Here is a 27396-nt window from a genome sequence, read left to right as displayed (position 1 = left end):
TTTGGGTAATCGAAGTCTAACGGACTCCTTTTAACACTCATGTCGATGACCTTAAAATTTTTATTATTTAGAGTCAATTGCCCATTTTCGCACCATACAGAGATTTTTTTCTGATTCGCTTTGCAATTGGTTTTGATCGTCTGATGACTTCATTGAACGATGTGGAACATCTGGAAACAACCTTAGAGGACTACTCAGATTGTCTCCTAAATCGTTTATAGAGAGAAGAACAGCAGAGAGCCTACAACACACCTTCGGGAATGCTAGAAATAACTTCTGTTTTACTCAATGACTGTCCGTCAATTACTACGAACTGTGACTTCTGTGACAGGAAATCACGAATATAGTCACGGCAATACGTTACACATCTATTTAGAACTTTTTTCGTTGTCCTCAGATATGTAATTTTTTGGCAAAGATCGTTTTCTGTTATGGAGTCTTTACAGTGACTATGAAAAGTCCTTTCTCCCATCCGTCAGCCTTTACTATTGTTCACCGCGCTGGAGCAGAGGGGTCAGCCGCGAGTTGTTGCGCGTCTGGCCGCTAGAGGCGCTAGTGAGGCACCAATGGAGCGCGACACTGGCGCAGCACGGCAGTCGGCTACCGACCGCCCAGCTGTACAGACGCGCGTGGGAGGCAACTGCTGCAGCGGTGAGTGTGCTCGCGGCTGCCTAGCCAACTGCAGTCAGCTCAGTCACGCATACCGCCGCTCCCTCTCTTTCTACAGCTGGAGGGAATTTTCTGTTTGTATGGAACGAAGCGGTAATTCATTCGAGGAAATTAGTCTTACTTATCGCTACCACATTAGTTCTCCCTGTAGCTACACAGTTGGCAGGTATAACGTTCTTCAATATCCCACGCATGTATGCTTCACTCCTTTCGGTATCTTGTGTGGGTGACTACATATATATGTGAATGTCCGCCTGCTTAACCGATAATGTGCTTGCGTACGATGCAAAGGGCCCGGGTTCAGTTCGCGGCCGGGTTGGACATTATCTCCGCTTCCTAGACTGGGTGTTGTGTTATCCTTCTCACCATTTTATCTTCGTCACCGGCACGCAAGTCGCCCAATATGGCGTCGACTAAAATAAGACTTGCACTCAGCAGCCGACGAACTTCCCCAGTTGGAGCTCCCGGCCAACAATGCCCCACGAGCATTTTTTAATGTATGTAAACTTACCATTCCTCGAGAGCGAATTGTTGCTTTTTTGGAGATGATATGTAACAAAAAATCTCATTACCGAGAAGGTTGTTGTTGTTGTTGTGGTCTTCAGTCCTGAGACTGGTTTGATGCATCTCTCCATACTACTCTATCCTGTGCAACCTTCTTCATCTCCCAGTACCTACTGCAGCCTACATCCTTCTGAACCTACTTAGTGTTTTCATCTCTTGGTCTCACTCTACGATTTTTACCCTCCACGCTGCCCTTCAGTACTAAACTGGTGATCCCTTGATGCCTCAGAACATGCCCTGCCAACCGATCCCTTCTTCTAGTCAAGTTAAGCCACAAACTTCTCTTCTTCCCAATCTTATTCAATACCTCTTCATTAGTTATACGATCTACCCATCTAATCTTCAGCATTCTTCTGTAGCACCACATTCCGAAAGCTATTCTGTTCTTGTCTAAGCTAATTATGGTCCATGTTTCACTTCCATACATGTCTACACTCCACGCAAATACTTTCAGAAACGACATCTTGACACTTAAATCTATACTCGATGTTAATAAATTTCTCTTCTTCAGAAACGCTTTCCTTGCCATTGCCAGTCTACATTTTATATCCTCTCTACTTCGACCATCATCAGATCAGTTATTTTGCCCCCCCCCCCCCCCCAAATACTGCTTTAAGTGTCTCATTTCCTAATCTGATTCCCTCAGCAAAAATGGTTCAAATGGCTCTGAGCACTATGGGACTCAACTGCTGAGGTCAGTCCCCTAGAAGGTAGAACTAGTTAAATCTAACTAACCTAAGGACATCACACACACCCATGCCCGAGGCACGATTCGAACCTGCGACCGTAGCGGCCTCGCGGTTCCAGACTGCAGCGCCTAGAACCGCACGGCCACTTCGGCCAGCGATTCCCTCAGCGTCACCCGACTTAATTCGACTAAATTCCATTATCCCCGTTTTTCTTTTGTTGATGTTCGCTTATATCGTCCTTTCAAGACACTCCTTTCAAGCGAAAAGGTAGCAGAAGGAATACTTAAGAACGTTTTTGAAGGTATTATTGGTGCCCTTTGAAAATGGACAAATAATTCTTCCAGTTCTGGATGAATGTATTTTACAAAGTATTACATGAAAGTAGTGATTATACATTGCATGGAAGAGCACATTTTAACCCTGTGGTGCATGAGTCTCACTGCAGTGGACAACTTATAATGGTCAATTTTCTGGCGTTTTCAGCCATGAGGCTGCTAATACATGCAGGATACAACACCAGTAGGGAGTGCCCACTGCAGTCAAATGTGTGCATTTTCAGCCCCAGGACTGATTGAAAATGCCAAAGAAGTGACCATTAACAGCTTTCCACTGTAGCGGGCGCTATGCACTACAAGGTTAAAGTTTCTTACACGCCAGTACAAATGTACTAATGTGTCCTGCTCGTGTTACACGACAGAATTCATACAGTAGTCAGCTTCGACCCATAATCGTTCGAACATTCCACTGTCAGTGTTCAGAAGCGTGGCATCGACGACTGAGCAGTTCAGTCAGTGTTGCCAGCGTAGGCTGTACGTACACATTGTCTTTCATATATCCCCAAAGAAATATATCGCAAAGCGCCTTAGGGGTATCTTGAAGAGTGCCAAATCAATATGGACGCTGCTCCCAGTGCAGCTGTCTGGAAATCCTTCTTTCAGATGGCGGCCCACTGCCCTGTGCCAACGAGGCGGAGCTCCGTCTCGTTCGAATACGAAATTTTGGATGTTCCCTGTCAGTTTAGAAAACAACCAGTCCTGCAACACGTGTATGTCTCGAGCGACTGGAAAAAAGCGCAGGTGACGCCTGTATATAAGAAGGGTAGAAGGACGGATCCTCAAAATTACAGACCAATATCCTAAACATCGGTTTGTTGCAGGATTCTCGGACACATTCTCAGTTCGAATATAATGAATTTCCTTGAGACAGAGAAGTTGCTGTCCATGTATCAGCACGGCTTTAGAAAGCATCGCTCCTGCGCAACGCAACTCGCCCTTTTTTCACATATCTTGCGAACCGTGGATGAAGGGTATCGGACGGATGCCATATTCCTTGACTTCCGGAAAGCGTTTGACTCGATGCCCCACTGCTGACTCCTAACTAAGGTACGAGCATATGGGATTGGTTCCCAAGTATGTGAGTGGCTCGAAGACTTCTTAAGAAATAGAACCCAGTACGTTGTCCTCGATGATGAGTGTTCATCGGAGGTGAGGGTATCATCTGGAGTGCCCCAGGGAAGTGTGGTAGGTCTGCTGTTGTTTTCTATCTACATAAATGATCTTTTGGACACGGTGGATAGCAATGTGCGGCTGTTTGCTGATGATGCTGTGATGTATGGGAAGCTGTCGTCCTTGAGTGACTGTAGGAGGATACAAGATGACTTGGACAGGATTTGTGACTGGTGTAAAGAATGGCAGCTAACTCTAAATATAGTTAAATGTAAAATAATGCAGATGAATAGGAAGAAGAATCCCGTAATGTTTCAATACTCCATTAGTAGTGTAGCGCTTGACACAGTCACGTCGATTAAATATTTGGGCGTAACGTTGCAGAGCGATATGAAGTGGGACAAGCATGTAATGGCAGTTGTGCGGAAGGCGGATAGTCGTCTTCGGTTCATTGGTAGAATTTTGGGAAGATGTGGTTCATCTGTAAAGGACCTATTCTTGAGTACTGCTCGAGCGTTTGGGATCCCTATCAGGTCGGATTGAGGAAGGACATAGAAGCAATTCGGAGGCGGGCTGCTAGATCTGTTACTGGTAGGTTTGATCATCACGCGAGTGTTACGGAAATGCTTCAGGAACTCGGGTGGGAGTCTCTACAGGAAAGGAGGCGTTCTTTTCGTCAATCGCTACTGAGGAAATTTAGAGAACCAGCATTTGAGGCTGACTGCAGTACAATTTTACTACCGCCAACTTATATTTCGCGCAAAGACCACAAAGATATGATAAGAGAGACTGCATATAGGCAGTCATTTTTCCCTCGTTTTGTTTGGGAGTGGAACACGGAGAGAAGATGCTAGTTGTGTTACGAGGTACCCTCCGCCACGCACCGTGTGGTGGATCGCAGAGTATGTACGTAGATGTAGATATGTGTACCTACCACAATTTTCCCATACACTTTGCTACGCGATACAGCCTAGAAACCGTTCGGTGGTGGGGAAATTTCTTTTATTGTTCACTGTTAACGTCCGGTTTTGCCGTCGCACATGCGGACTTTGTGACGATTCATTTGACCCTTTATGTGAAACGTCACATCATCACTGAACACGAGTTCGAGGGGATTCACAAAATTCGCATGTGATGATGCGGTTGCGTGGGCGTAGAAGTTGCAGCATCTGTATGCGATACGGTCTCTGATGTAATCGCTTGCGGAGGATGTTCCGCGCAGCTGGCTGTGAAATGGTGAATTCGCGATTGGCTTGGCGTGTCGAATGATTTGTGCTACGAAGGCTCGCTTCGCGGACACTGCCCATTCTTTAAACTGCAGCACGTGGTCATCCGAAACTTTTTACATTCCGGAGGCGACCTGCATCCTACGAATTATCGATACCGCGGCAGAATGCTGTGGTGAGTTGCCGCCATATGCTGTACGGATATTGGAGGACCCCAAAATGGCCTCTGTTGACTAGTCGCCGTTTTGCACACTCATCATAATGAGACCTGGAGTGACATAAACAAAACTTTACAATATGCGCTCTTTTATTGGTTACTAATACAAACGGGTGGGCATTATACAGGGTGAATCTTTGTTACGTTCAAAAACACCCGAAGCGACGTAGATGAGACTGACACTAGTAATTTAGAAAAGCAGTTTAGTAAGCTTAAAGCAACACACAAGAGGGCGATCTTTTACACAAGCTTCTGTAAAGTTTGGAAGGTAGGAGACGAGATACTGGCAGAAGTAAAGCTGTGAGTACCGGCCGTGAGTCGTGCTTCGGTAGCTCAGTTGGTAGAGCACTTGCCCGCGAAAGGCAAAGGTCCCGAGTTCGAGTCTCGGTCGGGCACACAGTTTTAATCGGCCAGGAAGTTTCGTTTAATCCACGCGCCCCTTGAGAATGGAATAATAATGAAACACTGTGAAAATGTTTTATTACCCTCTGCCAGGAACTTGTAGCGTACCCATGTAGATGTAAGTCTATATGTAGACACATGTGGGTCGCAAATCTCGAGAAATATTCCAATAACGGCTGAGAAGTGTTTAACATGTTAACCAATAGGCTCACCGCTGCGCCTGCGATGAGTTACACCGCCTGGTGGCGTCACATTTTCAAAAATTACCGTCCACTTTTGGGGTATTTCTCGATATTTGCGACCCTTCGTATCTTGCCTCAGGGTCACCTACGTCAGTTTCAAGGTTTTCATACGCCAATAAGAATCACCCGCTGTATCTGAAGCTGTAAATCGTCAAAACCTGACGAATAATTTGTAATCATATTAAATATGCAGTTCGGTACAAGAAATAATCATATCGGCAATTGATACAACGCGTGAACAGTAGTCAGTAAGCAGACTATAATGCTAAAAATTTTTTGGTGTTCATACTGTCGAAAACTTGCAGCTGTAGAAGCACATTACTAAGCAACGCAATAAGCTCAGCTACTTTTTCCTCTGCAAGTATCGGAAACAAACTATTCAGCCTCCTGACATATTTTGCATATTTCCAATCAACAAAGTCATATGAAATAATTTCTACATCTACATGCATCTACATGACTACTCTGCAATTCACATTTAAGTGCTTGGCAGAGGGTTCATCGAACCACAATCATACTATCTCTCTACTATTCCACTCCCGAACAGCGAGCGGGAAAAACGAACACCTAAACCTTTCTGTTCGAGCTCTGATTTCTCTTATTTTATTTTGATGATCATTCTTACCTATGTAGGTTGGGCTCAACAAAATATTTTCGGGTTTCGGGGGAGAAAGTTGGTGACTGAAATTTCGTAAAAAGGTCTCGACGCGACGAAAAACGTCTATGCTGTAATGACTTCCATCCCAACTCGTGTATCATATCTGCCACACTCTCTCCCCTATAACGTGATAATACAAAACGAGCTGCCCTTTTTGCACCCTTTCGATGTCCTCCGTCAATCCAACCTGGTAAGGATCCCACACCGCGCAGCAATATTCTAACAGAGGACGAACGAGTGTAGTGTAAGCTGTCTCTTTAGTGGACTTGTTGCATCTTCTAAGTGTCCTGCCAATGAAACGCAACCTTTGGCTCGCCTTCCCGACAATATTATCTATGTGGTCCTTCCAACTGAAGTTGTTCGTAATTTTAACACCCAGGTACTTAGTTGAATTGACAGCATTGAGAATTGTACTATTTATCGAGTAATCGAATTCCAACGGATTTCTTTTGGAAGTCATGTGGATCATCTCACACTTCTCGTTATTTAGCGTCAACTGCCACCTGACACACCATACAGCAATCTTTTCTAAATCGCTTTGCAGCTGATACTGGTCTTCGGATGACCTTACTAGACGGTAAATTACAGCATCATCTGCGAACAGTCTAAGAGAACTGCTCAGATTGTCACCCAGGTCATTTATATAGATCAGGAACAGTAGAGGTCCCAGTGGTAAGTCATCACATTCAATCATTCATTTCCGTGTCCGGTCAGCACTTCCAAAAAATGGCAGCTGCGATAGCTTTGTCATTTCCTTCGTAAACATCTTGTATAGTGCTCGGGTTGCTCAGGAGGAGGCATACAAGCAGGTGGCTTGGATCTTCGTCAGCCCCACAGTCCGTGTAGACATTCTAACGGTACATTCACGACATATATATTGATTAATTAAGTTAGTCATAAATGATGCATCACAGTTTCTGAAGAATGGTGATGTCCATGCTTTGGACACTATAAGAAACAATTGCCTGTATTATTTGTTATTAAAATTGTCAGAGACTCAAAAAGGTGCTCAATATGCAGCAATGGACATTTTTGATCATTTAACCAAAGATATAAAGTGCCTTAGAGGGTGCCTTAGAGGTAGTAAAACAAATATTAAATGTAACCTAAAATCATCTTTTCTCTGGAGAATTAGCAGCCAAAATAAATCAATCAATCAAATAAAACAAAGTAAGTTGTAGGTGTGGTTGCGTGAGTGGAACAGAAAAGTGCACTTAGGTGACAAAAATCATGGGATGTGTCCGACCTGCTTTGGAACCGATCAAGTGGCGCTGCGGTTGGCACACTGGACTCGCATTCGGGAGTGGGCGACGTTCAAACCCGCGTCCGGCCATCCTGATTTAGGTTTTCCGTGATTTCCCTAAACCGCTAAATGGAAACGTCGAAATGGTTCCTTTGAAAGAGCACAGCCTGTCGTAATCCAATGGGGTGATGGTCCCGCTGTTTGGTCCCCTCCCCCAAACTAACCAACCAACCAACCTATAAACCTCCTTTGACTCGACCCAGTGCAACAACGCGACTACCATGGACTCAACATGTCGTTAGAAGTCTCCTCCACAAATGTTGACCAAGCGAGGTGGCGCAGTTGTTAGCACACTGGACTCGTATTCGGGAGGACGACGGTTCAACCACGCGTCCGGCAATCCCGATTTAGGTTTTCCGTGATTTCCCTAAATCGCTTATGGCAAATTCTGGGATGGTTCCTTTGACATGGCACGGCCGACTTCCTTCCCCATCAGTCCATAATCCGATGAGACCGAAGATCTCGCTGTTTGGTCTCTTCCCCCAAATCAACCCAAACCCCAGAAATGTTGAGCCATGCTGCCTCTATAGCCGTCCATAAACGCAAATTTGTTGACGGCGGAGGATTTTGTGCATGAACTGACCTCTTGGTTATGTTCCATACGTGTCAGTTGGGATTCATGTCGGGCGATCTGGGTGGCCAAATAATTCGCTCGAATCGTTCAGAATGCTCTTCAAAAGAGCCGTGAACGATTGTGGGCCAGTGATATGGCCTATTGGCACCCATAAAAGTTCCGCCGTTGTTTGGGAACATGAAGTTCATGAACGGTTTTCCAAGTAGCGGGACGTAGCCATTTCCAGTCAATGATCGGCTTAGTTCGACCAGAGGACCAAGTCCGTTCCATGTAAACACAGTCCACACGATTATGAAACGACCACCAGATTGCACAGTTCCCTGTTGACAACTTGGGTCCATGGCTATGTAGGATCTGCGTCATACGCAAATCCTACCATGAGCTCTCACCAACTGAAGTCGGGACTCGTCCGACCAGATCACGAATTTACAGTTGTCTTGGATCCAACTGGTAGTGTCACAAGCCCAGGACGGGCACTGCAGGCGATGTCGTGATGTTAGTAACGACACTCGCATTGCTCATCAATCGTCGCTCTGTCCTAAGGGATACGTTCATCGTACGTCCCATCATGAAGTATGCTGTTATTTTATTCAGTGTTGCTTGTCTGTTAACATTGATAACGATGCTGCTCTCGGTTGTTAAGTGGAGACCGTCGGCCAATGTCCTGTCTGTGGTGAGAGATAATGCTTGAAATCTGGTATTGTCGGCACACTCTTCAGACTGTGGATCTTGCAAATAATGAATTCCGTAAGCCAGCCCGAGTGGCCGAGCGGTTCTAGGCGCTTCAGTCTGGAACCGTGCGACCGCTACGGTCGCAGGTTCGAATCCTGCCTCGGGCATGGATGTGTGTGATGTCCTTAGGTTAGTTAGGTTTAAGTAGTTCTAAGTTCTACAGGACTGATGACCTCAGAAGTTAAGTCCCATAGTGCTCAGATCCATTTGAACCATTTGAATTCCATAACGATTTCGAGAGCGGAATATCCTGTGCGTCTAGCTCGAGCTGCCTTTCTGGGCCCCACATCTGTTAATCCCCGACCTGCGGCCATAATCCTGTCGAAAATCTTTTCACATGAATCACCTGAGTACAAACGCTAGCTCCGCCAATGCACTGCCCTTTTATAGCTCGCGTACGCAATACTATCGCCATCTATGTATGTGTGCATATCGCTCTTCAAATGGGTCTAAGCACTGTGGGACTTATCTTCCGAGGTCATCAGTCCCCTAGAACTTAGAACTACTTAAACCTAACCAACCTAAGGACATCACACACATCCATGCCCGAGGCAGGATTAGAACCTGCGACATTAGCGGTCGCGCGGTTCCAGACTGAAGCGCCTAGAACCGCTCTTCCACCACGGCCGACGCATATCGCTGTCCCAAGACGTTTGCCACCTCAATGTAATTTATTAAACAGTATTAAATTTAGGAACTTTAAGCGGCCAACATGTTGCCATCCACTGAAACTAATCCTCGCCGCGCGGGATTAGCAGAGCGGTCTTAGGCGCATCAGTCATGGACTGTGCGGCTGATCCTGTCGGAGGTTCGAGTCCTCCCTCGGGCATGGGTGTGTGTGTTTGTCCTTAGGATGATTTAGGTTAAATAGATTCAGATGGCTCTGAGCACTATGGGACTTAACATCTGTGGTCATAAGTCTCTAGGTTAAGTAGTGTGTAAGCTTAGGGACTGATGATCTTAACAGTTGAGTCCCATAGGATTTCACACACATTTGAACAAACTAATCCTCGAAGTTTCGATATGAAAATCGTTCGAAATATCAGTGGAACATGTAACTAACTTGCGGAGACTTCGAAACTGACAGGTCGTATATTACTGAAGGGGATTAAGGCTTCCACTGATACAGCTATTGCAGGTGTTTCTGCGGAAGACGCTCCCGCCTTGCCTTTCACGTGCTGGGGGCTGCCGTCCTTTGTGGTTCGTGTTGAGTTGCGTTGTGACCTTCCGTTTCTTGAGAGAATGCAGCGTAGATTTGCATAGTAATTGCGATGCCATTGCATGTCTCCCTAATCGTTCTTAATGAACTTAGTGACAGTGTATAGCTGTGATACTATGGGGCTCGGACCGCAGCCGTCCGGGTACGCTTTGCTTCATGTCTACTAGCTTGAGTCTGACAGCGGCTTTGTCCTATAAAGGCTTGCGGCGTGTACAGGACGAACCAGAACTTAGAAAGGGTATTTTTTGTGAAAATATACATTATATTTAAAATGGAACCATGCCTATTGACATTAACAGACAAAATAGTGTAAATTACACTAAAGAGCTAGAGAAACTGGTACACATTCCTAATATCGTGTAGAGGACCCGAGAGCACGCAGATGTGCCGCAACACGACGTGGCATGGATTCGTCTCATGTCTGAAGTAGTGCTGGAGGAATTTACACCATGAATCCTGCAGGGCTGCCCATAAATCCGTAAGAGTACGAGGGCGTGGAGATCTCTTCCGAACAGCATGTTTCCAGGCATCCCAAATATGCTAAAGAATGTTCATGTCTGGGGAGCAGGGTGGCCAGCTGAAGTGTTTAAGCTCAGAAGAGTGTTCCTGGACCCACTCTGTAGCAATTCTGGACGTGTGGTGTGTCGCATTGTCCTGCTGGAATTGCCCAAGTCCGACGGAATGCACAATGGACATGAGAGGATGCAGATGATCAGACAGGGTGCTGAGGTACGTGTTACGTGTCAGAGTCGTATATAGACGCATAAGGGGTCCCCGTATCACTCCGACTGCACACGTCCCACATCATTACAGAACCTCTGAAAAATGTCCTTGAGATTTGGCCGGGGTGGCCAAGTGGTTCTAGGCCCTACAGTCTGGCACCACGCGACCGCTACAGTCGCAGGTTCGAATCCTGCCTCGGGCATGGATGTGTCTGACGTCCTTAGGTTAGTTAGGTTTAAGTAGTTCTAAGTTCTAGGGGACATGAGCTCAGAAGTTAAGTCCCATAGTGCTCAGAGCCATTTTTGAACATGCTGGGTCGATGGATTCATGAGGATGTCTACCCGTACACGTCCATTGGTTCGATGCAATTTGAAACAAGACTCGCCCGACCAGGCAACATGTTTCCAATCGTTAACAGCCCAATGTCGGTGTTGACTGGTCCAGGCGAGGGGTAAAGTTTTGCGTCGTGCAGTCATCAAGGGGGCACGAGTGATACTTCGGCTCCTAAAGCCCATGTCGGTGATGTTTCGTTGAATGCTTCGCACGCTGACACTTGTAAATGTCCCTGCAGCAATTTGTAGAAGAGTTGCACTTCTGTCACGTTGAACTTTTCTCTTCAGTTGACATTGGTCCTGTTCTTGCAGGATCCTTTCCCGGCCGCAGCGACGTCGGAGATTTGATGTTTTACCGTGATCCTGATATTCAGGGTACACTCGTGAAATGGTCGTACGGGAAAATCCCCACTCGGACATGGCGTGTCCCCTCGCTCGTTCGCCGACTATAACACTACGTTCAAACTCACTTGAAACGTGGTAAGCTGTCATTGTAGCAGCAGTAACCGATCTAATAACTGCGCCAGGCACTTGTCATATGTAGGGGTTACCGACCGCAGCACCGTATTCTGCCAGTTTACATATCTCTGTGTTTGAATAAGCATCCGTATACCAGTTTCTTTGGCGCTCCAATCTAGAATAACAGTGATGTTTGTGGCAGGATTCTAAGTAGAATCGCTTACGAGATATCCAATTGTGAAAAGTTTCCACACCGACACTGTTTTTGGCCATTCAATCTGCGTACTTGCTAAGTACAATGTTGTCACGTACGATGTTGTTATGTTTGCTTACAGTGTGCTTGTGTGTTCCTTGATTGCACTGCCACTTTCGTTAGCGGACGATGGGATTCACTAGTGCAGAAAAAGCCGACATGTTCATGGTGTATGGAAAGTGTATGAAGAATGCAGTTCGTTTTCGTATGGTGTATGCGGCAAGATATTCCAATAGATGTCAACCATCTCGGCAGTTATTTGTCAACTTCACCAGTTTGGTGAAAGTGGTATTGTAACACCTAGGCAACGTAATAGAAGCAAAAAATTAATTTACGTTTCATAACTGGTATTCACAGTCATTTGAAATTTTTTGAAAGACATCCCGATTATGCCAGTGGCTGTTACACTTTTTATTTCCACTATTACAATTTCGATCTTAGGCCATTATTAAGTGCAGATGTTTTGGCTTCAGGCCATATCAACTTTATAGCCGCTGTTGTATACATTCGTAAAGCTCGCACTACTTAGCAGCGTTACGAATGTATATAACAGCAAAAGACAACGACATATAAATGTGTCAGCGTGTATAAAGTTGACATGGCTTAAAGCCAAAACATCTACACTTGATAATGGCCTAAGGCCGAAATTGCAACAGTGGAAATAAGAAGTCTAACAGTGACTGGCGTAACCATGATGTCTTTCAAAAAAGGAAGGATACAAGCTGACGACAGAAGAGAAGGAAATTAATTTTCTTGCTGCTCTTGCAATCGCAACTAGGAAGTGGCACGAGTCAGGGAAGTGCCCTACGCATTCTCTGTCGACACAGGTTCCATTCCTGTCACATTTGTCTCCATCAAGAGCTGCATGGAAACGATTATGAGAATCGTGTTAAATTCTGTACATGGCCATTAAGACAAGATACTCCAGATATAGCATGTAATGAAGTCGCCGCGCGGAGTGGCCCCGTAGTTTAAGGCACCATGTCACACATTGCGCGGCCCCTCCCTCCGGAGGTTCGCGTCGTTCCTCGGGCATGGGTGTGTGTGTCGTTATTAGAATAACTTAGTTTAAGTAGTGTGTAAGTCTAGCGACCGATTACCTGAGCAGTTCGGTCTCTTAAGAACTCACACATTTGAATTGAAGTCACATTTACCAACCATTGCCAGGTAAGCCGTGGAAACATCCACTGTTGGTCTGTTGTCAATACTCATAGGCTTCGTCACGTGGAGCGTCAGCTTGCATGGAGTGTAAAGGTCTCATGTGGGATAGTGGACAATCAGGTCATAGGCTGGTTTTTCATAGATGGACCACTGAACGCGCATAAGTATCGCAGGCTGCTAACGAATCATCTGCTGCGGATGCTAGAAAGTGTTCTGTGCAGACTAGGAGGAAACCGTGTTAATAAGACGAAGGATGTCTAACCCATAGTGCACGAAGTATCATACAATACTGGCCATTAAAATTGCTATACCAAGAAGAAATGCAGATGATAAAGGGGTATTCGCTGGACAAATATATTATACTACAACTGGCATGTGATCACATTTTCACGCAAGTTGGGTGCATAGATCCTGAGAAATCAGTACCCAGAACAACCACCTCTGGCCGTAATAACGGCCTTGATACGCCTGGGCATTGAGTCAGAGCTTGAATTGCGTGTACAGGTACAGCTGCCCATCCAGCTTCAGCACGATACCACAGTTCATAAAGAGTCGTGACTGGCGTATTGTGACGAGCCAGTTGCTTGGCCACCATTGACCAGACGTTTTCAATTGGTGAGAGACCTTGAGAATGTGCTGTCCAGGGCAGCAGTCGAACATTTTCTGTATCCAGAAAGGCCCGCACAGGACCTGCAACATGCGGTCGTGCATTATTCTGCTGAAATCTAGGGTTTCGCAGGGATCGAAAGGAGGGTAGAGCCACGAGTCGTCACACATCTGAAATGTAACGTCCACCGTTCAAAGTGCCGTCAATGCGAACAAGAGGCGAGACCGAGATGTGTAACCAATGGCACCCCATACGATCACGCCGGGTGATACGCCAGTATGGCGATGACGAATACACGCTTCCAATGTGCGTTCACCGCGATGTCGCCAAAGACGGATGCGACCATCATGATGATGCCAGGATTCATCCGAAAAAATGGCGTTTGGCCAATCGTGCACCCAGGTTCGTCGTTGAGTACACCATAACAGGTGCTCCTGTCTGTCAAGGGTAACCGCAGCCACGGTCTCCGAGCTGATAGTCCATGCTGCTGCAAACGTCGTCGAAGTGTTCGTGCAGATGGTAGTTGTCTTGCAAACGTCCCCATCTGTTGACTCATGGATCGAGACGTGGCTGCACGATCTGTTACAGCCATGCAGATAAGATGCCTGTCATCTCGACTGTTAGTTGGGATACAGCACGGCGTTCCGTATTACCCTCTTGAACCCACCGATTCCATATTCTGCTAACAGTCGTTGCATCTCGACCAACGCGAGCAGCAATGTCGCGATACGATAAACCGCAATCGTGATAGGCTACAATCCGACCTTTATCAAAGTCGGACTCGTGGTGGTACACATTTCTCCTCCTTACACGAGGCATCACAACAACGTTTCACCAGACAACGCCGGTCAACTGCTGTTTGTATATGAGAAATTGGTTGGAAACTTCCCTCATGTCAGCAAGTTGTAGGTGTCGCCACAGGCGCCAACCTTGTGTGTATTCTCTGAAAGGCTATGCACCTACATACCACAGCATCTTCTTCCTGTCGGCCAAGTTTCGTGTCTGTTGCACGTCACGTTCGTGGTGTAGCAAATTTAATGGCCAGTAGTGTAGTATGGTTTCAGAAATTGTTCCCAAATCGCTGGATTCGACGCAAAGCACTTGTCCAGCGCGTTCCCCTGATTTGACGCTTGTGGCCTTTTTTTCTGTGGGAAAAGCTGAAAGGCGTTGTCTACAAGTATAAACCAACCACACGCGATGATATCCAACGGTATGTTTGTTACTGCAGCGTGCTCGGTCAAAAATGGCTCTGAGCACTACGCGACTTAACTTCTGAGGTCATCAGTCGCCCAGAACTTAGAACGAATTGAACCTAACTAACCTAAGGACATGCCACACATCCATGCCCGAGGCAGGATTCGAACCAGCGACCGTACTGGTCGCTCGGCTCGAGACTTCGGCCCGCGTGCTCGGACATCTCCGCCAAAATCGGAGCAGTCGTCACGTATCAGAATGGGAGCATGTACTGCAGGTACCGGGGGCCCTTTTGGACACAACCTGTAATTTGTATTGTTCTTTAGTATGTGCTACCACACCTATTGTACAAGTCTCGGTGTGGGGGCGTTTCAAAATACGATTTCTCGTAAACAGCTAGCAGTACACTCTGTCCCAAATTATCTTGGAATTGGCAGCGAGGCAGGAAGCGGGGCACAGGAGACAGGGGGGGTGGGGGGGAGAGGGGGGGGGGGGTACCCTACGTGGCAGGCGTGCCAGTACCACGCTTCCTGAAGCTGCAGCAAATCCTCATAGTTGCCAAACCTTCACCCACACCACAACACTTATCTGCCTGTAGTTGGCCGGTCGGTGTGACCGTGTAGGTTGTAGGCGCTTCGGTCTGGAACCGCGTGACCACTACGGTCGCAGGTTCGAATCCTGCCTCGTACATGGCTGTGTGTGATGTCCTTAGGTTCGTTAGGTTTAAGTAGTTCTAAATTCTATGCGACTGATGAACTGAGAACTTAAGTCGCATAGTGCTCAGAACCATTTGAACTACACTCCTGGAAATTGAAATAAGAACACCGTGAATTCACTGTCCCAAGAAGGGGAAACTTTATTGACACATTCCTGGGGTCAGATACATCACATGATCACACTGACAGAACCACAGGCACATAGACACAGGCAACAGAGCATGCACAATGTCGGCACTAGTACAGTGTATATCCACCTTTCGCAGCAATGCAGGCTGCTATTCTCCCATGGAGACGATCGTAGAGATGCTGGATGTAGTCCTGTGGAACGGCTTGCCATGCCATTTCCACCTGGCGCCTCAGTTGGACCAGCGTTCGTGCTGGACGTGCAGACCGCGTGTGACGACGCTTCATCCAGTCCCAAACATGCTCAATGGGGGACAGATCCGGAGATCTTGCTGGCCAGGGTAGTTGACTTACACCTTCTAGAGCACGTTGGGTGGCACGGGATACATGCGGACGTCCATTGTCCTGTTGGAACAGCAAGTCCCCTTGCCGGTCTAGGAATGGTAGAACGATGGGTTCGATGACGGTTTCGATGTACCGTGCACTATTCAGTGTCCCCTCGACGATCACCAGAGGTGTACGGCCAGTGTAGGAGATCGCTCCCCACACCATGATGCCGGGTGTTGGCCCTGTGTGCCTCGGTCGTATGCAGTCCTGATTGTGGCGCTCACCTGCACGGCGCCAAACACGCATACGACCATCATTGGCACCAAGGCAGAAGCGACTCTCATCGCTGAAGACGACACGTCTCCATTCGTCCCTCCATTCACGCCTGTCGCGACACCACTGGAGGCGGGCTGCACGATGTTGGGACGTGAGCGGAAGACGGCCTAACGGTGTGCGGGACCGTAGCCCAGCTTCATGGAGACGGTTGTGAATGGTCCTCGCCGATACCCCAGGAGCAACAATGTCCCTAATTTGCTGGGAAGTGGCGGTGCGGTCCCCTACGGCACTGCGTAGGATCCTACGGTCTTGGCGTGCATCCGTGCGTCGCTGCGGTCCGGTCCCAGGTCGACGGGCACGTGCACCTTCCGCCGACCACTGGCGACAACATCGATGTACTGTGGAGACCTCACGCCCCACGTGTTGAGCAATTCGGCGGTACGTCCACCCGGCCTCCCGCATGCCCACTATACGCCCTCGCTCAAAGTCCGTCAACCGCACATACGGTTCACGTCCACGCTGTCGCGGCATGCTACCAGTGTTAAAGACTGCGATGGAGCTCCGTATGCCACGGCGAACTGGCTGACACTGACGGCGGCGGTGCACAAATGCTGCGCAGCTAGCGCCATTCGACGGCCAACACCGCGGTTTCTGGTGTGTCCGCTGTGCCGTGCGTGTGATCATTGCTTGTACAGCCCTCTCGCAGTGTCCGGAGCAAGTATGGTGGGTCTGACACACCTGTGTCAATGTGTTCTTTTTTCCATTTCCAGGAGTGTATTTTTTGCTTGCAGTGAGCTTCAGCGGCAGTCAGCCTGCTGTCGTGTGTGGTCGTGACTTTCTGTGTGTTCCTTTGTACCGTTGTAGGAGTTGTTCCTGTTATTCGTTGCGTGGTACTGAACGATGTGAGCGGGATGTTCTTCGAAAGTTGTATGTGGAAAAGTTCGATGTCGTCCTCTGGGCCAGGGGACTGCAATACGAGGACAGTCACGAGGAACTGTTTGCGCTTTACGTGCCTAATTCGAGGCTGAAAAAATGGTGGCCCGGTGCACTCCGTTACCAAAGTCATCGACACAAGTGCTGTAGCTTTGAATATAAATACAGAAATTATTGATACGCCCTCTAAACCCGCTGGGCGGGACAGGTAATTAGGTTTGTGGGAAGGGCCAAATGAGGTTGGGGTCAGTTTCACCTTCTTATTGTAATTTATTATAATTTAATAACACTTTTACAACCAAAGCGGGACGTAGCCGGACCTTTACCGAATGCAATTCTTTCACGGCTGAAGGCCTCCAAACAAGAAATCTTAACAAATCAACAAGATAAAAAACCAATTAAGATAGTAATAAAATGATTTAAAAAATCATGACATCAAAGTAGATAGAAAAAACACATGCAAGGTGCAATACAAATGGTTGAAGGCCACAACTGGATTTCAGAATATATTACCATAGACTTAAAAGCAGAAGATCAGAATGAGATTTTCACTCTGTAGCGGAGTGTGCGCTGATCTGAAACTTCCTGGCAGATTAAAACTGTGTTCCGGACCGAGACTCGAACTTTGCCTTTCGCGGGCAGAAGTAAACCTGTGAGGAGCGCGCGTGAGTCGTGCTTGGGTAGCTCAGTTGGTAGAGCACTTGCCCGCGAAAGGTAAAGGTCCCGTGTTCGAGTCTCGGTCCGGCGCACAGTTTTAATCTGCCAGGAAGTTTCAGAAGATCAGAATATTTAAACACAAGAGATCTTAAAAATCATCAAGATAAAATGCAATTATAGTGGCAAATAAAATAAAATTAAAAAAATATCACGGCTGTGTGGAAAGCCTCAGGGCAAAGCAGATAGAAGAAACATATGCAAGCTGGCTGAAGGCCACAATTAAGTTTCAAAATTTTGAAATATATTACCATAATCTTTTAGAGGCAGAAGGCCGAAATGTTTAAGCTAGAAAGATAAATTTAAGCATTAATTTTGTTAAATTTTTAAGAGAAAAGAAAAATAACCATAAGCCTTAAATATTAAGTAGCTGAAAACAGATAATTAAACACCGGTGGCACTCAGAAGCCTCCAGGGAGGTCTGTGTGGCCTCGTTCACTTTGGCTAGATAGGTGATGAGCCCAGCTACACTTGATCCATCGGAACCCAGCTCCACACACACTCCGACACAGCGTAGGGGCTGCCAGCGGCCCCAGCCGACTGCACCGCGCGGAGATAACTTCCCTGGTCCGCAACAACTGACAGATAGCTTGCTGCTCCGTCTGCGACTGCTGCTCCGTCGCGACTGCACTGCTGGTGCGTCTGCCACTCACTTCTAGACACACGACGGCGGAAATACTGGGTCTGACCCAACCATGCACAGGAAACACGCCCACTGGCAAAACGACATCCCTGCACCGGGAAAGCACTGACCCTTAGTTCCAGAAGATGGTAATTGAAGGGGCCCAGAAGTGCTCAGAGAACCAGCTACATGTCGCCCATTGAGATGACCGACCTCTCAGAGCCGGTATGCCGACAACATTCAAAATAACTTGTCCAAGGAAATCACGCCAACTATACAAACAACCTGACAAACACTTACACGAAGACCTGACAGTGAGTGGTTCTAGGCTCTACAGCCTGGAACCGCGCCACCGCTACTGTCGGAGGGTTCGAATCCTGCCACGGACATGGATATGTGTGACGTCCTTAGGTTAGTTCCAAGTTCTAGTTTACTGATGACCTCAGAAGTCAAGTCCCATAGTGCTTAGAGCCATCTGAACCAATACCCAACAGTGAATAAGCACGCACGAAGATAAATCGAGAGTCGATGCGCACGCACACACACACACACACACACACACACACACACACACACACACAGCCGACTCATGAATGATCGGCGAGCCAAAAAGCGTTGTCCGGTAGGACGACCGACCGACGATCCACCAAGACCGTGGCCCGGCTCAAGTGGTGCGTGGTGGCAATGGTCGGGCGAGCCATGTCGACGCAGACCTCACTGCTGCTACAACCCGACTGCACCAGTGCCGCATTGCAACTCCTCGACTGGCAGGTCCCGACTGCGCTCTAAACGCGTTCCAACTCACTGGCAGACCGGAACTTGGGACCCGAACTCCCTTACGACAGACAAAAACTGGGAATTAATAGCAGTCGAGCAAAGATACTACGAGAGGAGATATATCGTTACGAGCCGCTAACGCCGCTCACGGTCAGGCAAAGCTGCAACTCAGTGACAGTAGAAATTTAAATTAACGTAGTGAGATGGATGTACGTTTAGAACTGGGTGTAAAATACATGTTGGCGGGAACACGAGCCACTCACGGCTCTATTGTTGTGCTGATTGGGAAGGAAATACTATACAAAGAAAACGAAGCTGAAGAACCATACAAACTTAACAACCCTGGGAAAAAACGTCTTATAGATAAGCGAATTACCAGTATCTGTTCGTTAGCGGAGGTCGCGATTCTTCGTCATGCGTATCTGAGGAACGTCCGACGCTCAGGAAGTCACTGGTCACACTTAAAGAATCATGACTTTTTTCCAAGGCTGTCGCACATCCTTGGCCACAGTTTTACACAACCTTGGATTTCACTATGGGCATTTCTGTGGCTGTAAGCTGTTGATGAAGAGGGAGGACACAGCTGCATGGCGATGCCGAATTTTAAGGGACATCTGCGACATAAATATTGGCGAAGTGGTGTAACTTTACGAAACATGGGTCACTTACTGTCACGTTGTCAAGCAGGCCTGAACTAACGACACAGCTAAAGGAGCAATTCCATTGACTTCTGGCAAGAGTGGCAGATTTATTGTTCTTCATGCAGGTACCTCGCAGGGTTTCCTCGTAACCGTCTGTTGCTTTTTGAATCAAAGAAAGCAGGAGTTTATCACGAAGAAATGAATTACGTTACATTTACAAAGTGGTTGGAAGATTCACTAATAGCAAATTTTGGAAAACAGTCAACAATTCTACTAGATAATCCTTCTTACCATTCAGTTGTTGCTGCCAAGGCACCTACCATGTCAAACCGAACATGAGTAACGTAGAAGTAAATATCCTCGGAGTAGTAAAGAAACTTAAATCACTTAATAAAAGCAAGTCTTCTGGTCCAGACTGTATACCAATTAGGTTCCTTTCGGAGTATGCTGATGCGTTAGCTACATACTTAACAATCATGTACAACCGTTCGCTCCACGAAATATCCGTACCCATAGACTGGAAGGTTGCACAGGTCACACCAATCTTCAAGAAAGGTAGTAGGACTAATCCACTAAATTACAGGCCCATATCGTTAACGTCGATATGTAGCAGGATTTTGGAATATAAATTGCTTTCAAACTTTACGAATTACCTCGAAGGAAACGGTCTATTGACACACAGTAAACATGGGTTTAAAAAACAACGTTGCTGTGAAACACAACTAGCTCTTTATTCACATGAACTGTTGAGTGCTATTGACAAGGGATTTCAGATCGATTCCGTATTTCTGGATTTCCGAAAGGCTTTTGACACTGTATCACAGAAGCGGCTTGTAGTGAAATTGCATACTTACCGAATATCGTCTCGGTTATGTGGCTGTATTGATGATTTCCTGTCAGAGAGGTCACAGTTCGTGCTAACTGACGGAAAGTCATCGAGTAAAACAGAAGTTTTTTCTGGTGTTCCCGAAGGAAGCATTATAGGCCCTTTTCTCTTCCTTATCTATGTAAACGAATTGGGAGACAATCTGAGCAGCCGTCTTAGGTTGTTTGCAGATGACGCTGTCGTTTATGGATTAATAAAGTCATCAGAAGATCAAAACAAATTCCAAAATGATTTAGAAAAGATATCTGAATGGTGCGAAAAGTGGCAGTTGACTCTCAATAACGAAAAGTGTGAGGTGATCCACACAAGTGCTAAAACGAACTCATTAAACTGCGATTACACGATAAATCAGTCTAATCTAAAAGCTGTAAACTCAGCTAAATACATAGGTATTACAATTACGAACAACTTAAATTGGAAGGAACACACAAAAAAATGTTGTGGGGAAGGCTAACCAAAGACTGCTTTTTATTGGCAGGACATTTAGAAAATGTAACAGAGCTACTAAGGAGACTGCCTACACTACCCTTGTCCGTCCTCTTATAGAATACTGCTGCGCGGTGGGGGATCCTTACCAGATAGCACTGACGGGGTACATCGAAAAAGTTCAAAGAAAGTCCGCACGTTCTGTATTATCGCGAAATATGGGAGAGAGTGTCACAGAAATGATACAGGATTTGGGCTGGAAATCGTTAAAAGAAAGGCGTTTTTCGTTGCGACGGAATCTTCTCACGAAATACCAATCACCAACTTTCTCCTCCGAATGCGAAAATATTTTGTTGACAGCGACCTACATAGGGAGAAACGATCACCACGATAAAACAAGGGAAATCAGAGCTCGTACGGAAAGATATAGGTGTTGATTCTTTATACGAGATTGTAATAATAGAGAGTTGTTAAAGTGGTTCGATGAACCCTCTGCCAGGCACTTAAATGTGATTTGCGGAGTATCCTTGTAGATGTAGATGTAGACGTAGATGAGGAAATGATTGATTGGTCTTAGCGGCAGAACGTCGATGTAAGTGATGACCTTAAGAAGGTGGAGCTTATGGAAAAAATACGTCTCCATAAGCCACAGTTCCCCCTATACGAAATCGGCGAACTGGCAAGAAAATATGGGGGTACGGTCGTTGGGCTACCACCGTATCATTGCGATTTCAACACACTAGAGTTAATATGGGCCCAAATTGAGGTTATGTTGCCAGGAATAATAACAAATTTACCATCTCTGGAGTTGAAGCACTCAAAGTAGAAGCTGTCAGGAACGTCACCGCTGAAGACTGCAAGAAAGCCGTCAAACGTACACAGAACAGCGTGGGAAGGTCATGGCAGATTGAAGCTCTTTTGGAAAATTCAGTGGAGGACGCGATAATTTCATTAAGTGATAACACTGACATTGACAGTGACAGTGATGTGACACTTCAAGGATCCACCATAGCAACGAGAGCAAGTGGTGATTTTCCATTATCCCCATAGACACACAGTTAGTTTACAAATAGTTTTGGGCCATGGCCAATACAGATTTGAAATTTTTTTGTGGGGAGCATGGGGGCTATGTAAGTGGGCTGTATAGTTTTTTTTTATTGGTAACGCCACGTAGCGCTCTGTATGAAAATCACTGGCTGTGCTGTGTGCAGTCTGTGGCTGGTTGGCATTGTTGGAATATTCGCTATTGTAGTGTTGGGCAGTTGGCTGTTAACAGTGCGTAGCGTTGCGCAGTTGGAGGTGAGCCGTCAGCAGTGGTGGATGTGGGGAGAGAAATGGCAGAGTTTTGAGAGCGGATGATCTGGACGTGTGTCCATCAGAGACAGTAAATTTGTAAGATTGGATGTCATGAACTGCTATATATTATAATTTTTGATGACTATTAGTGTAAATACATTGTTTGTTGTCTATCGAAATCTTTCATTTGCTAACTATGCCTATCAGTAGTTAGTGCCTTCAGTTGTTTGAATCTTTTATTTAGCTGGCAGTAGTGGCGCTGGCTGTACTGCACTAGTTCGAGTAACGAAGATTTTTGTGAGATAAGTAATTTGTGAAAGGTATAGGTTAATGTTAGTCAGGGCCATTCTTTTGTAGGGATTATTGAAAGTCAGATTGCGTTGCGCTAAAAATATTGTGTGTCAGTTTAAGCACAGTCATTTACAATTTTTCTAAGGGGACGTTTCAAGTTTACATCTGTAAGAGACTTCGTAACAAAATGAGACCGTAGTAAGATTTGAAATTTTAAAGGAAATTCATGTCAAGCATGCAGTAATAATCACACAAAATAAGTATTATTCAAAATATAACTGCTGAAATAGAGGCGCCCTGTTCTTTGTACCGCTTTTCTTCTTTCTTAACAATAGAAGTTGGGTTACTTAATACACATTTTCCCAGCGCGATATACGCACTTAATCTTACTTTTGGTTGCGTTGTAACTGAGTTGGCAGATCGCAAAAATTAGTAACAGTTTCATTACACATCTGTAGCCATATGTTTCTCGGGCCGAAACTGTGTGGGCGTCCGTTTTGTAGTTGACGCCCGAGCGGATCATTCTGCGTCATATTTAGCTCAACTTACCTCGCATTACAGATCTCCGACAGAGTTCTGGTTTCAAATGAAAATATGATGCGTTCTTAAGATTTCATTCGCATAATGCATTCACCTAATTTCATCAACAAGAAGGTTTCCCGCGTTTCCAGAATTCGGTAACATCGTGAGAAAACGCGCTTTTGTAAACTGTCGTAATATTGCCTAATAATTCGTTGCCGCAGATAATAAAACCAAAATGTAGTGTAACTCTTAAACACACTGATACAACTTCCACATGCATAAATTGACTACTTTGCCTGTTTGAGCGAGTTGAATGAAATTTGAGATCACAGGTGTGTTCTGTGCGTGACGTGGCAAGTATGTTCCGAGCCTCAATGTATTGTTGCCGAAATGACACTCCTAAAATAATTTAGGACAGACTACAGAATCCTGCAACAAACACCAATGACTTTCTAATGTATTCTACTTTTGGTCGGTTATTGTTCTACCTAAAAAAAGTGTATGCTTTCACAAAAACACACTTTCTAAGTGTTATTACAATCTGTTCATTGGACAACAATGCGAACCAATCCATTCTGTGAAAACAGCGCATCAGTACACTATGTGATCGAAAGTAACCGGACACCTGGCTGAAAATGACTTACAATTTCGTGGCGCCCTCCATTTGGTAATGCTGGAATTCAATATGGTGTTGGCCCACCCGTAGCCTTGATCACAGCCTCCATTCTCGCAATCATACGTTCAACCAGGCGCTGGAAAGTTTCTTGAGGAGTGGCGGCCCATTCTTCACGGAGTGCTGCACTGAGGATGCAGCGATGTCGGTCGGTGAGGCCTGGCACGAAGTAGGCGTTCCGAAACATCCCGAAGGTGTTCTGTAGGATTCAGGTCTGGACTCTGTGCAGGCCAGTCCATTACAGGGATTATTGTCGTGTAACCACTCCGCCACTGGCAGTGCAGTAGAACAGGTGCTCGATCGTGTTGAAAGTTGCAGTCGCCATCCCTGAATTGCTATTCATCACTGGGAAGCAAAAAGGCGCTTAAAACATCAATGTAGGCATGTGCTGTGATAGTGCCACGCAAAACAACAACACGCGCTGGCAGATGACGTTCACCGGGCATTCGCCACACCCTTCCATCGGATCGCCACATCGTGTGCCGTGATTCGTCACTCCACACGTTTTTCCCCTTTTCAATCGTCCAATGTTTACGCTCCTTGCATCAAGCGAGGCGTCGTTTGCCATTTACCGGCGTGATTTATGTCTCATGACCAGCCGCTCGACTACGAAATCCAAGTTCTCTCACCTCCCGCCTAACTATCATAGTTCTTGCAGTGGATCCTGATGGAGTTAGGAATTCCTGTGTGATGGTCTGGATAGATGTCTGCGTATTACTAATTACGACTCTCTTCTACAGTCGGCGGTCTCTGTGAGTCAACAGACGAGATCGGCCCTTACACTTTTGTGCTACATGTGTCCCTTCCCGTTTCCTTTTCACTATCACAGCGAAAACAGTGGACCTAGGGATGTTTGAAAATGAAATAAAGTCCCATGCTTCTTGACAGAGTGTAGGGGAACGATGCAGGAGACCCACACCACTTTACTAGGCAAGGTCCTAATGGAGGTGGTTTAGAAGTGTGGAAATCTCGCGTACAGGCGTATAACACAAGTGACACCCAATCACCTGACCACGTTCGAAGTCCGTAAGTTCTGCGGAGCGCTCCATGCTGCTCCCTCACGATGTCTAATGGTTACTGAGGCCACTGATACGGAATACCTGACAGTAGGTGGCAGCACAATGCACCTAACATGAAAAACGGATGTCTTTGGGCGTGTCGGGTACTTTTGATCATATATTGTAGCACTTTCCATTTCCGCAATATTTGCGGTGCAAGTTTTAGGTGATTCACTGGTCTTATAAACCACTTTCATTATTACAGGTTCTAGGCGCTTCAGTCTGGAACCGCGCTGCTGCTACGGTAGCACGTCCGAATCCTGTCTCGGTCATGTACGTGTGTGATGTCCTTAGGTTAGTTAGGTTTAAGTAGTTCTAAGTCTAGGGGACTGATGACCTCAGATGTTAAGTCCCTTAGTGCTTAGAGCCATTTGAATTATTATTACAGGATAGGAGTAAATATGAAAGGCGCAATGTGCACAGCGAATAAACGTTAACGTACTTTGATGCTTATTTGATAGCCAATACTCTGATGTGACATGATTTCTAGAAAAAAAAACTCCTCCCGAACATGCCATGAAGGCCCAACGGTACCGACCGTCCGCCGTGTCATCCTCTGCCCACAGGTATCACTGGATGCAGATATGGAGGGGCATGTGGTCACCACACGGCTCTCCCGGCCGTATGTCAGTTTACGAGACCGGAGCCGCTACTTCTCAGTCTGCCTTTCAAGGGCTGTGTGCACCCCGCTTGGCAACAGCGTTTGGCAGGCTGGATGGTCACCTATCCAAGTGCTAGCCCAGCCCGACAGAGCTTAACGTCGGTGGTCTGACGGGAATCGGTGTTACCGCTGCGGGAAGGCCATTTTCGACGTGCTTTCATTACATCCAAATATAAACTGATGTCAGGAAAAATATTATTTTCGTAGGTCTTTGTTATCTGCTCATATCCTGTAATATGTCGACTGGTTTATCAGACTAGATATATGTTATTTCGACAACTGTTATGTCATTTGGGTATGTCGGACACTTTGGACATGTCAGCTTGCGCATTGGCATTACTATAAAGCCGAGATCATGATTGTGTGAAATAAATAAATAGCAATTTACAGTCAGATGGAAAATATTCCTTTCAAATAAATGTACATGACTAGTTCCCGGTGAAAGAAATATCGTTAAGTGCAAAACAGCGCAAATGTCGACGATATATGGCTGTGTTTTGTTTGGAAACAAACCTGTTTCTGTCCCAAAGGAGGTAGGTGTTACAAACCGAATAAATCGTAATTACATTATTACTCTGTAAAGCATGCCAGAGACTGTGGTTCCCTTAAAGCTAAATACTCAGACGATATTACCACATTCTAATAAATATAGTCATGACGCTCTCTGGTGAGAAAGTTGTAACCGTTTGGCATTTGGAGCGCCACTAGCGCCCCGAGTGGTTTGGATTATTTTCTACTTAATTAACAAAATATTTGCTATATTTTTGCGTTCAATGTGTTAGTGAGTCACCAAGAGACATAAATTATCTTGAAATGCGTGTAAAAACAGCCGGATCACACTGATTCCACGAAATAAGATAGAACTCATTCATGAAGAATTATTTTCGAACATGTATATATTTGCAGCTTATTTCGCCGAATGTCCCCCCCCCCACCACCACCACTGAGGACATCATCAGGTTCCTCACCATTGTCTTACAAAACGTCCACCCTTTCCAGCGCCCTCACACCCTTCAACAGGTCTCCCTCGCCGCCCGTTCCATTTTCCACTTGAAAATGTATGCCACCTACTCCAACAACCAGGCCCATTTCACCTTCTCCCACCTTGACACCCTTGTCTAAATCCCTGTCATGGCGCGACAGCACCGTATCCTTTTCAACAACATACGCTCCCTTCCCGCCAACAAGAACCTCTTCCTGCACACCCTTGCCACCCACCACGTGGATGCCTTCCTCCTCAATGAAACTTTCCTCCAACCCCACCACACCGTCCACACGTCGCCCTACCTCCTACACCGCTCCGATAATCCCCTCCCTATTGCGCGTGGCGGAGTTGCCATTGGTCACCACCGCCAGATCCTAGTTCGGCTCCAACCTCTCCTTTCCGACCCCACCGAACACCTGATCCTTAGTCTCTTCTTCCCTGGCCTTACCGTCACCTGCGCCACCATCTATGTCCGCCCTAACGTCCCTATTCCCTTCGACTTCCTCTCCCACATTGACCGTACCTTCTCCTCCTACGTGATCGCTGCCGACCTCAACATCCATAGTCGTTCCGCCGCCCAGTTATGGCGGAGGCATTGGTTCCTCTCCTCCCTTCAAGGGGACCTCATCCCCATCCCCCAGCACACCCATCCTGAATCAAACTCCACTCCCAAAGTTATCCTTTCCTCCCCTAACCTCCTTGGCCGCATAATGGTGGATGTCCTGGAGCCTATTGGTAGCGACCATCTCCCTGTCCTCCTCACCGTTTCCGACGGTCGTCGCCCCCGCCCCGACCCT

The 27396-nt window shown here is 46.4% G+C and overlaps 1 protein-coding gene across 3 annotated transcripts in view; it reads left to right on the top strand.

The window, feature by feature from the left end:
• Positions 1-589: 589 nt before the first annotated feature.
• The window catches only part of LOC126291783 (retinol-binding protein pinta-like), a 252495-nt gene continuing 225688 nt past the window's right edge, over positions 590-27396 (top strand). The window contains exon 1 of one of the 3 annotated variants that reach the window (XM_049985475.1): positions 590-651. The gene's annotated coding sequence lies outside the window, so the exon portion shown is untranslated. The remainder of the gene's footprint in view (positions 652-27396) is intronic. The other 2 variants (XM_049985476.1, XM_049985477.1) reach the window with 2 other exon arrangements.

Source organism: Schistocerca gregaria, chromosome 9, assembly GCF_023897955.1.
Source record: "Schistocerca gregaria isolate iqSchGreg1 chromosome 9, iqSchGreg1.2, whole genome shotgun sequence".
NCBI lineage: Eukaryota > Metazoa > Arthropoda > Insecta > Orthoptera > Acrididae > Schistocerca > Schistocerca gregaria.
Note: the sequence above shows the minus strand (reverse complement) of the source record. Positions and strands in the feature narration are given on the sequence as shown.